General features: G+C 38.8%; 1 protein-coding gene across 7 annotated transcripts in view; it reads right to left on the bottom strand.

Annotated features, from left to right (window-relative positions):
• The window catches only part of MITF (melanocyte inducing transcription factor), a 226,576-nt gene that overhangs the window by 163,016 nt on the left and 47,203 nt on the right, over window positions 1-16,357 (bottom strand). The window contains exon 1 of one of the 7 annotated variants that reach the window (XM_060110006.1): window positions 5,387-5,411. The exons of the other annotated variants lie outside the window; for them this stretch is intronic. The gene's annotated coding sequence lies outside the window, so the exon portion shown is untranslated. Of the gene's footprint in view, window positions 1-5,386; window positions 5,412-16,357 lie in introns of those variants that run through there. 7 annotated transcript variants of the gene reach the window in all.

Raw genomic sequence — 16,357 nt, 5'->3', positions numbered from 1 at the left:
GTTTCACAGCTTTTCAACTTCAAGGGACAAGATTTGCATGGTGAAGTCTTAGGACTACATCATGCTGGGCTTACCACAAGACAGCCAACACCCGTGGTTCTCCTTGGACTCAGAACTCCCTCCCTCAGGATGGTCTCTGCCCCTCAGGGCCCCTCTGAGAGCCTTCAGAGGCTCTAGAAAAGCAGAAGAAAATGAATTCGCGAGGAAACACATTAGTGCCAAATGAAAAATCTTGCCCTCATATACTACAAACACAAACCACATTTTGAAACTATCAACTCTTTCTTTTCTTTTATTTATTTATTTATTTTTGGCTGCGTTGGGTCTTCATTGCTGTGCGCGGGCTTTCTCTACTTGCAGTGAGTGGGAGCTTCTCATTGCGGTGGCTTCTCTTGCTGCGGAGCACGGGCTCTAGGCATGCAGGCTTCAGTAGTTGTGGCTCACGGGCTTAGTTGCTCCGCAGCATGTGGGATCTTCCCGGACCAGGGCTTGAACCTGTGTCCCCCTGCATTGGCAGGTGGATTCTTAACCACTGTGCCACCAGGGAAGCCCTGAAACTATCAACTCTTAAGTGCGCTTGTGTATGTAAACTTTCCAAAATTTCAGTTAAAAAATAAACACAAAAATATCAAGTGCTAATGTGTATTTTTTAAAGAGATTTAAACATAAAAAACTTTTTCAATGTTGGACATGGAAGAATCATAGAGAAAAAATGTAAGTGGTAAACAATGGGGAAAGGGTTGAGGGGAGCCAGAATAAAAGGGGGGGCCTCAACCCCAAAAGTGTGCAGAGGTTTCAGAGAGATTAATTGTTGATGTGAGGGGCAGGGGAGACAAACCAAACTGGCAAAAATTGATCAAGAAACAAAATATAATACTATCTGTCATGACAAATGGTTATATATATTTTTAGAACTTCAGAAAGATCGTAGAGTTGGCTGTCTCATAGTAAAGAATGAAGCTTCTCAGTGCATGTACTTTTAAACTGTTTAAACGGCTCGGACTACACAAGAGTGACCGATGAAACCGATCTGTGGTGCTGACTCAGTCCTTCCTCTGGATAGCACAGGGTATATCTGCCTCACAAACTCTTTCTTCTATTTCAATTAGAACACAAACAAACAAACCAAAAAAAAATTAGCCTAGCTCATCCATGATGAATATACATTTCTAAGAAAGGGACTTCCCAGCATCAAGGAAACTGTTTGCCTCTTCCTCACTATGGGGAAATTTGTGGTTACTTAAAAAAAAAAAAAAAAAAGAGCTATTAGGTCAATGAAATTTGTAATAACAATAATATGAGTAGTAATTCTTGCTTTTTCATGGGATAAAAGTACAAACTGTTAAGAATCAAGGCCTTTGATACATCTTTTTGAGGGTGTGTGTGTGTGTGTGCGTGTATACATGTGCACACTTGCTTTCTGTCACTAAAGGAATTTCTATCAGAATAGAGACTTTTTTAAAAAACAGAATTGCTGTATTCCAATCTCTTTTTATAAGTCAAGCATTTTTTTAGGAAAATTAGGTATTTTATGATACTTCCCACAAAACCCAGCAAACTCTTTCATACTAAAATAATTATTAAGAGTAAACCACAAGGCTCAGTCAATAGCCAAGGAAGATTCTTTCTTTTCCAAGCATTAACCTCATTTCAGGAGTCATATGAAACACAGACCAATATAGCTCCTGTTTCTAAAAAGATTTTTACTGGTAATGAGAATGATAAAACTGCAATTTCTTTCTGAAGGCTATATAAGGATTTATGCAAAGTTCAACAGAAGACAGATTTCCTTGAGTATACAGTGCCAGGACCTAACACATTTCCTAGCAAAAGGATACCATGCAGGGGCTTCCCTGGTGGCGCAGTGGTTGAGAGTCCGCCTGCCGATGCAGGGGATGCGGGTTCGTGCCCAGGTCTGGGAGGATCCCACATGCCGCAGAGCGGCTGGGCCCGTGAGCCATGGCCGCTGAGCCTGCGCGTCCGGAGCCTGTGCTCCGCAATGGGAGAGGCCACAACAGTGAGAGGCCCGCATACCGCAAAAAAAAAAGAGGATACCATGCATACATACGTTTGAGCAGTCAATGAATAAACGAACAAAGATCAATGTGAGGATTCAAATGAGACAACTTCATAAACTGGATTTTCTTATAGTGAATCTTTTTTTTTTTTCACTTCTTATGCTACATTTCAGAAATGTTCTCTTCCATTTCTGAGAGTTGTGTGGCTAGAGGAATAGACGTTTCATGAGAATACAGACCATTACTTAGCACAGAGTTGGTGCTCACTAAGTGTATGGAGAATTTAATGATCAACACATTAATTAAAACATGAATAGCAAGTCAATACATGAATGAATGAATGGTGAAAGAATAAATCACCTCAGTTTCTCTGGACTTGGTTTGTCACCCTCTCCATGAAGCCATTATTTCAGTCCCAAGCCACCAGACTATCTTAAAGGGACTTGTCAAAACTTACTTTATTTCACTCCTTGGATTCTCATGAAGAAATGAAATGGTTTCAAGGGGAAAATATAAACATATGATTGAGAAAAGTTGGTTCAAATCCTACTCCTTTTCCTAGAAGGTCCATGACTCTTGGCTAGGGTTTCTTAACCTTGGCACTACTGACCTTTTGGTCTGGATAATTCTTCGTCATACAGGCTGTCCTGTGCATTGCAGAATGTTCTGCAGCATCCTCGGCCTCTACTCACTAGATGTCAGTATCACCGTGTACCCCAGATGTGACAACCAAAGCCCTCTCTCTAGATGTTGCCAAATGTCTCTTGGGGTGTCAAAATCATCCCCAGGTGAGAACCATTGCTATAGGCAAATTTCTTGATTATTTAAGCCTCATTTTCTCGTTTAAAAATGTATGTAATACCACTTTTCTTAAGTAATGGTTTTAATAATTAAATTTAAAATAACTATAATTACAAAAAATTCTGACAAAACTATAAACATTATTTGAATGCCCATTATGTGCCAGGCACTGAATAGAGGAGTCATTTAAATTGATTCCTTCCAATCCTTACAACACCCTTATGGATTGTGGGCACTCACTCTCATTTTCACAAATGAGAGTTGTCACAGCCAAGATTCAAACTGAAGCCATCTGATTTCAAGAGCCCAAGCTCTCACCCACCATACTTCACATAATCAATCTCCAAACACAGCTTGTTGTTCAGTAGGTCGTCAACAAATATTTGTCTCCTTCCAACATTTTTCCTAATTTTCTTTCCCTGGAATAACCAGAGTTCAGTGTGTTTCCCTACTGCATGAAATCTGGAAATGATATCTTAAAATCCCCATGTCAATTATATCATAGTTGCCTCTTCCATCAAAGAGGAAATGCTTTACATCCATAATATCTACTGGCATCAATGTCCTCTGTATTCAACTGTAAGCTCCTAAAGATCAGAGATCAGTTTCCACACATAATACAAGTGCTCATGACATGTTTATGGGTGATAGTGTTGATCTTATACTAGAGAGTAACAAAAATATATTGCTGTTGATTTGACATGTTCAGGGTTTACAATGAAAAGCCATATAGAGAATATTAGAAAGGGTTAAGACAGCTAAACTTTAACTGAAATTGAGCAATTTTATTTCTTTAAATACTAAATTATATCTAATGAATGGGAAGATAAAGAGTCTATAATTGTTCAAGCTTCTTAATGCTGGGCCCTTAGCCATGATGTTTCCACTTGAAACAACAGAATAAAAATGGGGTTGGCTAATGTTAACAGAGCTTTTTCTATGGGATTTAAAAGATCTTACAAGATTAGTCTATAAATGAATTTATTAATCATCATGGAAATAGCATATGATGGCCGAAAAAGTATTTAAAGTTAAAAAAAAAAAGAAAAGAAAGGAAACCAAAGGAAAAGAAACCAAACCATAGAGAGACACAAGGAAAAGAAACCAAACCAAAGAGGGACACAAATTTTTATTACCAAATTTCTTTTTTGACTTTTTTCATATAATGATAGGTTTCTATAATTTATACATGAGAATATTTACTTGAGGCTTAGTTTGGTAGAATAAATCCTAATTTGTAGGCCATAACTTCTATTTTCTGGTCCAGTTACTTTCTCGAAGCATGTTGTTTCCCAACCATAAAGTAGTATTTCAAATACTATTCAAGATTCCCTCAGTCCTAGCAAAGGTTCATTTCAAAATCTAATAAAAATGACAAGAACAATATCCATTTTTTAAAATGAAAGAGGCAGTGGCAGAGGTGGGGGGAAGGATCAAGCCCCACCATTTAAAAAGTCAGACATAAAGACTCTTCACACACTCTAAAATGACTACAATTAAAAAAAACTGAAAATAACAAGTGTTGGCAAGAATATGGAGAAACTGGGAACTAGAACCTTAGTACATTGCTAGTGGGAATGTAAAATGGTATAGCTGCTATGGAAAACAGTCTAAAAGTTCTTCAAAAGTTTTAACATAGAGTTACAATATGACCCAGCAATTCCACTTGTAGGTAACTACCTGAGAAAAATGAAAATATATTACAACACAAAAACATACACACAAATGTTCGGAGCAGCATTACTCATAACAGCCAAAAAGTGGAAGCAACTCAAATGTCCATCAACTGAGGAATGAATAAACAAAATGTGGAATAGCACTACAATGGAATATTACTTGGCCATAGAAAGGAATGAAGTACTGACACAAGCTACAACAAAGATGGACCTTGACAACTTCATGCTAAGTGAAAGAAGCTAAAAAAAAGGCCATATGTTGCATAATGTCATTTATATGAAATATCCAGTAAGCAAATCCATAAAGACAGAAAGTAGATAAATGGTTGCCAGGGGACAGGAGAAAGGAGAGTTGGAACTAACTACTGAAAAGTACAGGGCTTCTTTTGGAGATAATGGAAGTGTTCTGGAATTAGATAATAGTGATGACTGAACAAGAAAGTCCAACTAAAAACCAGTGAAGTATATACTTCAAAATGGTGAATTTGATGTTCTGTGAATTACATCTTAATTTAACATAACGCTAGAAGAAAAGGTTAGAGACTAAAAAAGAAAAACACTCAACTTAGAGATGTGCAGTTAGTTCTTCACCCCCTGCAACCACCCAGCACCTGACAGTGGTCTCGAAGAGATTTCTGCCCTGAAAAATCCACCACCCCCCTTCATTATAGTGACATGAACAGCTGAAATGAGACGCCAATGTTGAATCTTTAAACATTATAAACGGTAAGGGGAGCAGGGGAAGGGGATTTAAATCCATTTCAGAGTAGAGGACCACAAGAAAATAAAAGTGTACTTTTGACAGAAGAACTACTAAGACAGGGAAAGAAACTGACAAAGGGGAGGAAGAGTTTGTCCTAGGAAGAGAAAACAACGTGCAGGCTACATTACCATTGTCTGTTTGCTCATTTTTGGTGTATCAGTTTGTGTAAATAAATGGACATGGCATCCTAGGAGGGAAAAAAAGAGAATACTACAAATTAGACTCAAAAAAAAAAAAAAAAAACCAAAGGTGTCAAATGTGTACACCAGAAAAATAAGAGCTACAGCAGAGGAAATAAATGCACAATTTTCTATCAAGTCACTTCTCAGTTATTTCCTCTTTACAATCCTCCACAACTATTTCCTGCTAAGCTTCTTCCTTCCTCCCTGCATTTCTTCATTCGCACAGTTTCTCCTCCTGTGCAAACACACAATTCTTCCTCTGCGGCGTGCCAGACCATGAGCTAATATGCCTGTTTCTGCATTCCCCAGCGATGAGCCTCACACCCCACTACCTCGTCTATTTCCTCAAATGTTACCCAGTTATTTTCTATTCCCATCTCAGTCATGCATCCAGTCATTCCCTCCCTCCCATAACAAATGACTGTGGAGGGGAACTAAATGAAGGCCCAGTGGTGATCCAAATCTGACAGTACCTCTACTCTTTCAGAACCTATAGTCTGGGGGGTGGTGGGGAAAGGGCATGGAATTCATTAAGTGAGCACAAAAAATTTTAACATGACAAATGACTTAAAGAATTAAGTACAAGGACCTATGAGGATATTTAATAAGGGGATAGGGAGGGAAGTGAAGAAGTAGAAGGGAAGGGAAAAAGAGGTCAGGCCTATTTCAAGGAGAAAAAAAACAGCATATGCAAAGGCCCTGTGCAAAGAAGTAGCATAACATATTGGAAGAAATGAATAAAGTCCGTGGTGGCCAAAGCACAGAAAGATTTACAGGAAAGCAACGTGGGAAAATGGGGGCGGGAGGTAGGGGGGTAGGCAAAGGACAGATCATGATCTAGGGTCTTTATCCCAACATTGAGAGAAGGGTTAAAGGGCTATTACAATAATCCAGAGAGAGATAACAGTAGCTGGGCTATGGAAATGGCAGCAGAAATTTTGCGATGTAGACACATCATCAAATAATAATAAAAATGATAATACCAAAAACCATAATGACAACAGCAACTATCATTTGCTGAAAGCTTATGACGTGCCAAGACCTATGCTATGCACTATAAATATATTATCGTTTTTCTTCACAACTGTGAATGGTAAATATTAGGATTCCTATTTTACAACCGAGGAAACTGAGACTCAGAGTCAGTTAAGTGACCTGGCCGAGGTCCCATGCAGCTGATATGTGATAACAACAGGAACTGAATAAAGTCTGCCTGGCTTCCACTAATACAACACAGTGTTCTTAGCATAAAAATAATAAAAGTATCAACTATTATGGAGCCAGGAACTGGGCTAGTATGTTGAAAATAAGTTGGGCTTTTAATCTTCCCAACAACTGATTCATATGGGCAGCAGTATCCCCACTTTACAGATGGGGAAACTGAGGCAGAGCCAGGTCAGCTAGAGGCATAAACTGGGCCCATTAACAGTTCCCGACTCAGTAAGTCATAGAACTGGGATTCGAATGCAATGAAGACAATAAAGTTCTGGAGGGTCTTTCCTTTTCAATCAAGATACAGATTGATTAAAAACTAAAACTATGAGTCAACACTTTACCTATAATCTGTTTAAAGCCTTCTGGAAAATCTAAAATGCACGTTGCTTCTGAAATTCACTTCTGTATTTTTATTGTAATCTCTAACCCACAGCATTGGGAGTCCCAGATTTGCATCACTACATATGTCACCACACCACTGACAGTTCAGAAAGATAAAGATAACCTTGGTTATAGATGAAAAAGTACTGAGTATTTCCAACAAGATGGGCAGAAGAAATGACTTTGACAATCAAGTCATCTATGGGGAATTATATTATTTTTCACTATATATATAATTAAAGTAACAGCATTTCAAAATCAAGACTGAAAATAAATGTCACTTACAGCCAAAGAGGACGATGTTAGATCATGAGAATTCATGAAAACAGAAAAAGATGAAAGAGGCTCCCTGAATTCCTAATTTCTCAACTATCATGACCTGTACCCCTTCAAATACATAAATCTCCAACAGGATTTTTTTTTCCTCCCACTGAGTCCAACAAAATAGAAAATCCTTCCTGTTTGGCCAAAAGAATCCTTTTTTTTTTTCCTATAACCTATTCACTCCCCAAAATTATGTAATGAATGATCCTTAGTATAACAGCAGATGCTATAACAAATATTCCTTTATATGATTTGTAGATATCACCACCCAGACAACAAAATACCTCTGTGAATATGAGGGACTTCCCTGGTGGTCCAGTGGTAAAGAATCTGCCTTCCAATGCAGGGGACGCGGGTTCGATCCCTGGTTGGGGAACTAAGATCCCACATGCCGCGGGGCAACTAAGCCCGCACACCACAACTACTGAGCTCGGGCACCTCAATGAGAGAGCCCACGTGCTGAAAACTACCGAGCCCACACACTCTGGAGCCCGCGCATCACGACTAGAGAGAGAAAACCTGCGTGCCACAACTAGAGAGAAGCTCACGCACTGCAACGAAGAGCCCACGAGCCGCCAACAAAAGATCCCGCATGCCTCAACGAAGATCCTGTGTTCCACAACTAAGAGCCAACACAGCCAAAAACTTAAATAAATAACGGGGGAAAAAATCAATGTGTTATGTTATACATTAAAAAAAACAACTAAAGCCCTCTTACCATTAGTAAGAGAAAAAGCAGTAAAAATTAATGTCAAAAAAAAACCAAAAAAAGCATGTGAGAACATAGGTTAAAAAAAAAAACACTTAGGCACAAAGATTGGCATTTTATGTTTCCCTGTGTCACCCTAACCTTCAGCTACTACGACAGATCTAACCCAGTTTTCATTCACATGTGGCACTAAATTGCTTTGATGAAAGCCAAATAATAAGGGGTATACCCTTTAGACCAAAATACAATGCAAATTGCTGAATATTGCAAGTAAAAATAATTTCTAAACTTAGAGTACAAGACTTTCTCTTTGTTAATGCATTTACCGTATATTAGACTCAGAAAACCTACAATAAAAATCTCCTATTAAGTGGATATTGTTTCTGCAACCTTTATCATCTAAACGTGGTCCTGGTGCTTCTGCTTTAATAGCGTAATCCCCAGGCATCACTTGTTTGTGGCGTTTGCACAAGTATTTTGAAATGTTTAGTTTTTGTCTAGGCAACAGATGTGGACTAAGTAACAAGTCAATCTGTCCCAGGATTTGTTTCACAACCACTCCAAAGAGATGTTGCTTGTCAGCTTCACAAACTACAGTGCATCCAAACGGCATTAAACGTTTTACTACCTGGAAAACTATTTCAAAAGATTCCTTACAGGCACTGAAAGAAAAAATCCTGTCAGATCATATCCTCTTTTTCCATCAAAAAGAATTACTGCCATACTCCTTGAAGGAATACCAACTAAACCCAGCCTTCAAAAATAACAACAGAAAATTAAAATTGTGTTTCAAAACAAAGGATCTTATGTGATTTATGATGTAAGGGACCCCTGTTCTATATAATTTGGTATGGTATGCACATGAGCAAAAATAAAGAGAAATCACTTCTCCAAAGAAGACGTACAGATGGCCAACAGCACATGAAAATATGCTCAACATTGTTAATTATTAGAGAAATGCAAATCAAAACTACAATGAGGTATCACCTCACACCAGTCAGAATGGCCATCATTAAAAAGTCTACAAACAGTAAATGCTGGAGAGGGTGTGGAGAAAAGGGAACCCTCCTACACTGTTGGTGGGAACGTAAATTGATACAGCCACTATGGAGAACAGTATGGAGGTTCCTTAAAAAACTAAAAATAGAGCTACCATTTGATCCTGCAATCCCACTCCTGGGCATATATCCGCAAAAAACCATAATTTGAAAAGACACATGCACCCCAATGTTCACTGCAGCACTATTTACAATAGGCAAGACATGGAGGCAACCTAAATGTCCACTGACAGATGAATGGATAAAGAAGATGTGGTACATATACAGTGCAATATTACTCAGCCATAAGAAAGAATGAAATAATGCCATTTGCGGCAACATGGATGGACCCAGAGATTGTCATACTAAGTGAAGTAAGTCAGACAAAGACAAATATCATATGATATCACTTCTGTGTGGAATCTAAAAAGTGATACAAATGAACTTATTTACAAAACAGAAGTAGACTCACAGACTTAGAAAACAAACTATGGTTACCAGGGGGAAAGGTGGTGGGGAGTATAAATTAGGAGGTTGGGATTAACAGATACACATTACTTTATATAAAACAGATAATCAACAACCTACTGTACAGCACAGGGAACTATACCCAATACTCTGTAATAACATATATGGGAAAAGAATCTGAAAAAGAATAGATATATGAATATGTATAACTAAATCACTTTGCTGTATCCCTGAAACTAATACAATATTGTAAATCAACTATATCCCAATATGAAATTTAAAATTTTTTAATAAATATAAAAATAAGGGCTTCTCTGGTGGCTCAGTGGTTGAGAGTCCGCCTGCCGATGAAGGGGATACGGGTTCGTGTCCCAGTCCGGGAAGATCCCACATGCCGCAGAGCGGCTGGGTCCGTGAGCCATGGCCACTGAGCCTGCGCGTCCGGAGCCTGTGCTCCGCAACGGGAGAGGCCACAACAGTGAGAGGCCCGCGTACCGCAAAAAAAAGAAAAAAAAGAAAAAGAAAAATTAAAAAGCATACTTGATATTAAGAGAAATCACAGATAATCTAAAAATGTGTATCATATCCTTATAATTTTATGTGTATTTGAAATATGTAAGATTGATTTAAGATACTTGCTATGTACATACATTTGAATTTTATGAACAGATTGATTTTTTAAACAAAGGAAAATTCATTATTTTTTTAAAACCAAAGGTGATCTTTTTATAATATGAAGAGTGATTACATAGTAATTTTTTTTTAATTTAAGTGTTCTATATCAGGCTTTCTTAAGAAGAGGCAAAGGAACAAATACAAATGATTCCATTTACATGAAGTTCAAGAATAGGTAAAACTAAGTCAGAGTGATAGAGGTCAGACTGATGTTTTTTCTTCTGGGGGGTGGTTATTGGCTGAGAAGGACACGGGAGAACCTTCCACAGTTCTGGAATCGTTCTAATTCTTGATCTGGGTAATAGCCACATGGGTGTGTGTGGGTGGGGGCAGTTACAGGTGTGTGTATAAATAAATCACGGATGCAAAGCAGTCTGGATGACATTACAACTTTTTTAAATGCACATAAATTTTAATGTTTGTCTATTACCTTGACCAAAAAAAGCTAGCACAACTAAAATGCCAACCAAGGACGTGAGAATCAAATCTCAGTCATCTTAGCTCATTACTAAGGCAAAAGAAGGGAGATGCACATGGCTTATTCTCCAGTGCACAGAAACATCAGTAATCCTTATAATCACCTATCTGAAAAAGGCACTAAGTCAAACTAACACTAGGCCATATGACTTTCTGTAAAAAAAAAAAACAAAAACAAAAAACAAACACACGAAAAACAATACTTCACACTAAGAGGCCACATTTCTGATTAAGGACCTGATGCCCAGCCTTGTTCAGGTATAGTACCAGACACCCTGTTAATTAAATAAATCATCCATAAATAGTCACTTGTAAAATGGGAAGCTACTTAGAGCACTACACAATGCATCTCTTTGCAGAGAAAAATTATAGAATATGTGGAAAATAGGGAGCTCCCCCATGATCCTCCCAATTGGGGCTATTTTGCCCAAGGTCAGAAGTTAGGGACACTCTGTAGAAGATGGACAAGGAGGGGCAGCTCATGGTTGGCTCCGTGGGTGTCACTGCCTCCTACACATTTAAAATATCTGGAGGGCCATGGGCAGGACCTTGTGCACCACAAGAAGTACCTAAATCCTACTGGAATAAAATGACGTAAGACTCAAATGGCATTCCCGTCTCATTCCCATGCTTCCCTAATTTGAGTAGGTGTCACCCCAACTGCAGCCAAGAAATACTCAAACTATCTGATTAAGATAGCATGGCTCAGATATGCAATGGAATATTACTCAGCCATAAAAAGAAACGAAATTGAGTTATTTGTAGTGAGGTGGATGGACCTAGAGTCGGTCATACAGAGTGAAGTAAGTCAAGAGAAAAACAAATACCGTATGCTCACACATATATATGGAATATTCAAAGAAAAAGAAAATGGTTCTGAAGAACCTAGGGGCAGGACAGGAATAAAGACGCAGACAAAGAGAAAGGACTTGAGGACACGGGGAGGGGGAACAGTAAGCTGGGACGAAGTGAGAGAGTGGCATGGACATATATACACAAGAAATGTAAAATAGTTAGTGGCAAGCAGCCACATAGCACAGGCAGATCAACTCGGTGCTTTGTGACCACCTAGAGGGGTGGGATAGGGAGGGTGGGAGGGAGACGCAAGAGGGAGGGGATATGGGGATATATGTATATGTATAGCTGATTCACTTTATTATACAGCAGAAGCTAACACACCATTGTAAAGCAATTATACCCCAATAAAGATGTTAAAAAAAAAAAAAGCATGGCTTACAAGGGAGGGCCCTTAGTCAACGCACCACCATATGACACCAAAATGGCATAAGCTAAAGAAGAGTCCAAGGCTGTCTTGTATACATGAGCCAACTGAGGTTCATTCCAAATTATTTGGAACCCAAGATAGAAATTAATTTCCCCCTTTTTTTGTCCACGTCACACAGCATGCGGGATCTTCCCTGACCGGAAATCGAACCCATGGGCCCCTGCATTGGGAGCGCAGAGACTTAACCACTGGACCCCCCTGGCAAGTCCTGAAAGTAATTTCTAACAATACTATGTAACACGAGACTCATGTTGTCAAGTACAGATGAACCTATAAGGAAAATAAAGCTCTGCCACATACTTTGTATACACTCTACATTACAGCAGTGGTCCTCGCCCTGTTGCCACTTGGGGAACATTTAGCAGTGCCTGGAGACATTTTTCACAACTTGAGAGGGGGTTGGCATGCTACTGGAATCTGAGGGGTAGAGGCCAGAGATGCTGTTAAATAGCCTATGGTGCACAGGATGGCACCCCCAACAAAGAACTACCTAGCCCCAAATAAGAAGAGTGCTGAGGGTGAGAAACTCTGCACTGTAACATAGGTAACCAAAATGCAAAGATTCTGAGAGGTAAATTAGCAAATTAGAAAAGCTAAAGACTTAAACTCATAAAACCAGGTGAAACTGTATAGAAAATAAATAGATGCACAATGAAAAATAAAAAGCCCTTTAAGCTGCCTCTTCAAATATCACACAACATAAAGGCTTTTCAAAAAAATATGCAGTTAAAATAAGCAAAACTATTTGTTTTAGTGGGGGCGTGGGGAGGAATCTGTAAACAGAATCAATCAACAGGGGATTATGTGAAGAAATGATAAAATCATACTATGAAATATCTCCACATTAAAAATAACGATTTTTCGCTTAATGTATTGATTTGGAGAGATGGCCACAAAATAGTGTCAGGAGAATAAAGAAAGTAACAGTATACAACATGAGTCCATTTTTGTAAAAATTCAAACAAATAAATTTCTCTGTCTATAGATCTTGTTTGCGTGAGCAAGGGAATGATTGTTGATCCAAAACAAATTATTAATATTGATTTCTTTAGTAGGGCAGGATTTGGGATGGCGAGGAGGAAAATTAACAAGTTTTTCTTTATGTTATTATTCCTTTGGAATTAAAAAAATTTTTATAAAGAAAATTGAACTTAGGAAGGGAGTGAGGGAGAGAAGGATCAAAGAAAGGAAGGAGGAGGAGAAGAGAGGGGCAAGAAAAAAGAGAACATCACTGTAATAGCTGACAGCAAAACTTGAGTCTGTTGTTCCTGTCTTTACCAGTGAGTGCTGCTGTTGATCAATTTAATGGATAAAAGCAGCGAAACCAAATTTGGGAAAGCAACTCCAAATGTCTGTCACTTTGTTCCTTTTCAGGTCCCTTCAGCTAGCAAAGCACAGCTCAGTTCAAATGTCTTGTTTTGTTTGATTTCTCTGATCCGCTGCTCATCTTGAAAAATTCTGCACCAGATAGTGATGGGATCAACTACAGTCATATCTCATTTCAGACACCAACTTCGCTAGATGACAGCCTCAACTTCTGGCAAGTGAAGATAAGGACTCGGAGCATCAGGCTTCCCTTTAAGGAGTAACTCTCAGGGCACAGCAACTTAATTACCCAAGTCTCATTACCAGAAATTTCTCCAAATACCTCTACTCCACCAGTACTGGAAACTAAGCCCTCCTCTACTGTTGGTCACTATTATTCAATGCATGAAAATGCATTTTCCAAGTTCTACTACACAAATGAAATAGACCCATCATGAAACATATAGGCATTTCTAGTAACGCCTCATACATACACACTCACACATGAATGTCATGCACTGTGTAGCTTTGAAAATTTTTTGAAACTGCTGCTTCTCCAGTATGTTGCCGCTACTTACGATGGACAGCACTAGCCCTACCTGGAAAGAGTAAATAATTAGATTTAAAAGATACAAGATAGGGGCCTCCCTGGTGGCGCAGTGGTTGAGAGTCCGCCTGCCGATGCAGGGGACATGGGTTCGTGCCCCGGTCCGGGAAGATCCCACATGCCGCTGAGTGGCTGGGCCCGTGAGCCATGGCCGCTGAGCCTGCACGTCCAGAGCCTGTGCTCCGCAATGGGAGAGGCCACAACAGTGAGAGGACCGCGTACCACAAAAAAAAAAAAAAAAAAAAAGATACAAGATAAAAAATTGGGCCAGTCTGAACTTTCAAATCGCCAAGATTTTTACATTTTGCACAAGTAACTATTTTTAACTTCATATGAAGAGGCAAGCCCTGGGGTATCTGGATTTCTTTCTATAGACAGGCATTTACTTACTGATGGCACATAAAAAAAAATCAGAAAAAAATGATCTGTTCTTGCTTGCAAAAATGATTTATCACTGCACTGTTAATCCAGCACTAGTAAAATGAACTAAGGAACATATATTTTTCTTTTCTAAGTTATGACATTCAACGAACCACCACACTGTTAAGAAGAAAAACAACTTAGGGAACTGTTCAGGGGTCAAGGAGCTTCTTTCCACCCCAGAGCTGAATCACAGTGGTGAGGGTGGATTTCACAATACCCCCAGGGTCTGTAAACACTGGCGCCAATCATAGCATTTGCCCTGATTAGCAAACTGGCTTCAGACCCATCAAAAACTTTCACATTTGAAATTTAACACATCTATATTTAGAACATGACTTGTAGGACATTTGCTGCAAGTGAAACAGCAAAAGAAAAAAAGAAAAAAAAGCACTGAGTCTATATTGTTCCTACAGAAAGACAGATAGAACTCTCAGACCTAAAAGACAATAGGCTACTTAGAGATGACAGACCCTAATTAGTTAGTATAGGACCAGCAGAGCACCCACAGGGCAATATCAGTAGTAACAAGGCATTAGGAATTAAGGCGTTTAATATTTGAAACCTATAAATAGGCCAGGAAGTTAGTATATGTACAGTTGACCTTTGAACAACACGGGTTTGAACTGTATGGGTCCACTTATACGCAGATTTTTTTTCAACAGTAAATACTACTGTACTACACCATCTATGGTTGGATGACTCCACGGATGCAGAGGGGCAGTTATATGTGGATTTTCCATGGATTGAGAAGCGTCGGTTCCCCTAATCCCTGTAGTGTTCAGGGATCAACTGTACATGAGGGTCTTGGACCTGATATAAGAAAATAGGGGATGAGAGAAATGTAGTCTGTCTCATGCCGTATCTAAAAAGAGGTTGGCTACTCCTCAGTTCCAGTCATTTGTTGACTGGACAAGGCCCAGTTTTCCAAGAGAAGCTAGAAGTAGAGATTTTTATGTGAAATTTCCTATTTTTTTTTTAATGTTGACCACTAATGCATATTTTGTCAAAAAAAGATTATGAATCCATCTGAATATGTCTGTGGTCCATATTCAGCCTGTAGGCTCATGGTTTACAACTTGAAGATGTTCAAATAACTCAATTAAATTAGTTAAATTAGTAGCAGGAGACAAATATAATTTTTTTTCAATTCTGGTTAAAAAACCACATATGATAAAATTTACCATCTTTTAAGTGTTCAGTTCAGTGGTGTTAATTACATTCACATTGCTATGCAATCCCCAAAGCTTTTTCATCTTGCAAAACTGAAACCCAATACCCACTAAAAAACTCCCCTTTTCCCCCCCCTCCCCCAGCCCCTGGCAACCACCCTTCTTCTACTTTCTGTTTCTATGAATTTTACTACTCTAGGGACCTCATATAAGTGGAACCATATGATATTTGCCTTTTTCTGACTGGCTCACTTCACATACCATAATGTCCATTAAGGTTGTAGCATGTAACAGACTTCCTTCAGTTTTAAGGCTAAATAATATTCCATTCTATGTTTATCCATTCATCCATTAATAGATATTTGTGAGTTGCTCCCACCTCTTGGCTGTTGTGAATAATGGGTGTGAAAATACCTCTTCGAGACCTTGCTTTCAGTTATTTTGGATACGTACCCAGAAGAGGAACTGCTGAATCATATGGTAGTTCTATTTTTAATTTTTTGAGGAACCACCATATTGTTTTCCACAGCACTTGCACCATATTACAATCCCTTCTAACAGTGCACAAGGTTTCCAATTTCTTCACATCCTTGCCAACACTCATTATTTTCTGAGTTGTTTGTTTATTTGTTTGTTTGTTTTGGCCGGGTTGGCTGGTTGGTTGGTTGTTGCTGTTGTTTAATAATAGCCATCCTGATAGGTGAGAGGTGATATCTCATTGTGGCTTTCATTTGCATTTCTCTTATGATTAGTAATGCTGAACATCTGTTCCCATCCTTGTTGGTCATTTGTATGTCATCTTTGGAGAAATGTCTATTCAAGTCCTTTGCCCATTTTTAAAG

This window comes from Mesoplodon densirostris, chromosome 10 (genome assembly GCF_025265405.1).
Source record: "Mesoplodon densirostris isolate mMesDen1 chromosome 10, mMesDen1 primary haplotype, whole genome shotgun sequence".
NCBI classification, from domain to species: Eukaryota; Metazoa; Chordata; class Mammalia; order Artiodactyla; family Ziphiidae; genus Mesoplodon; species Mesoplodon densirostris.
Note: the sequence above shows the minus strand (reverse complement) of the source record. Positions and strands in the feature narration are given on the sequence as shown.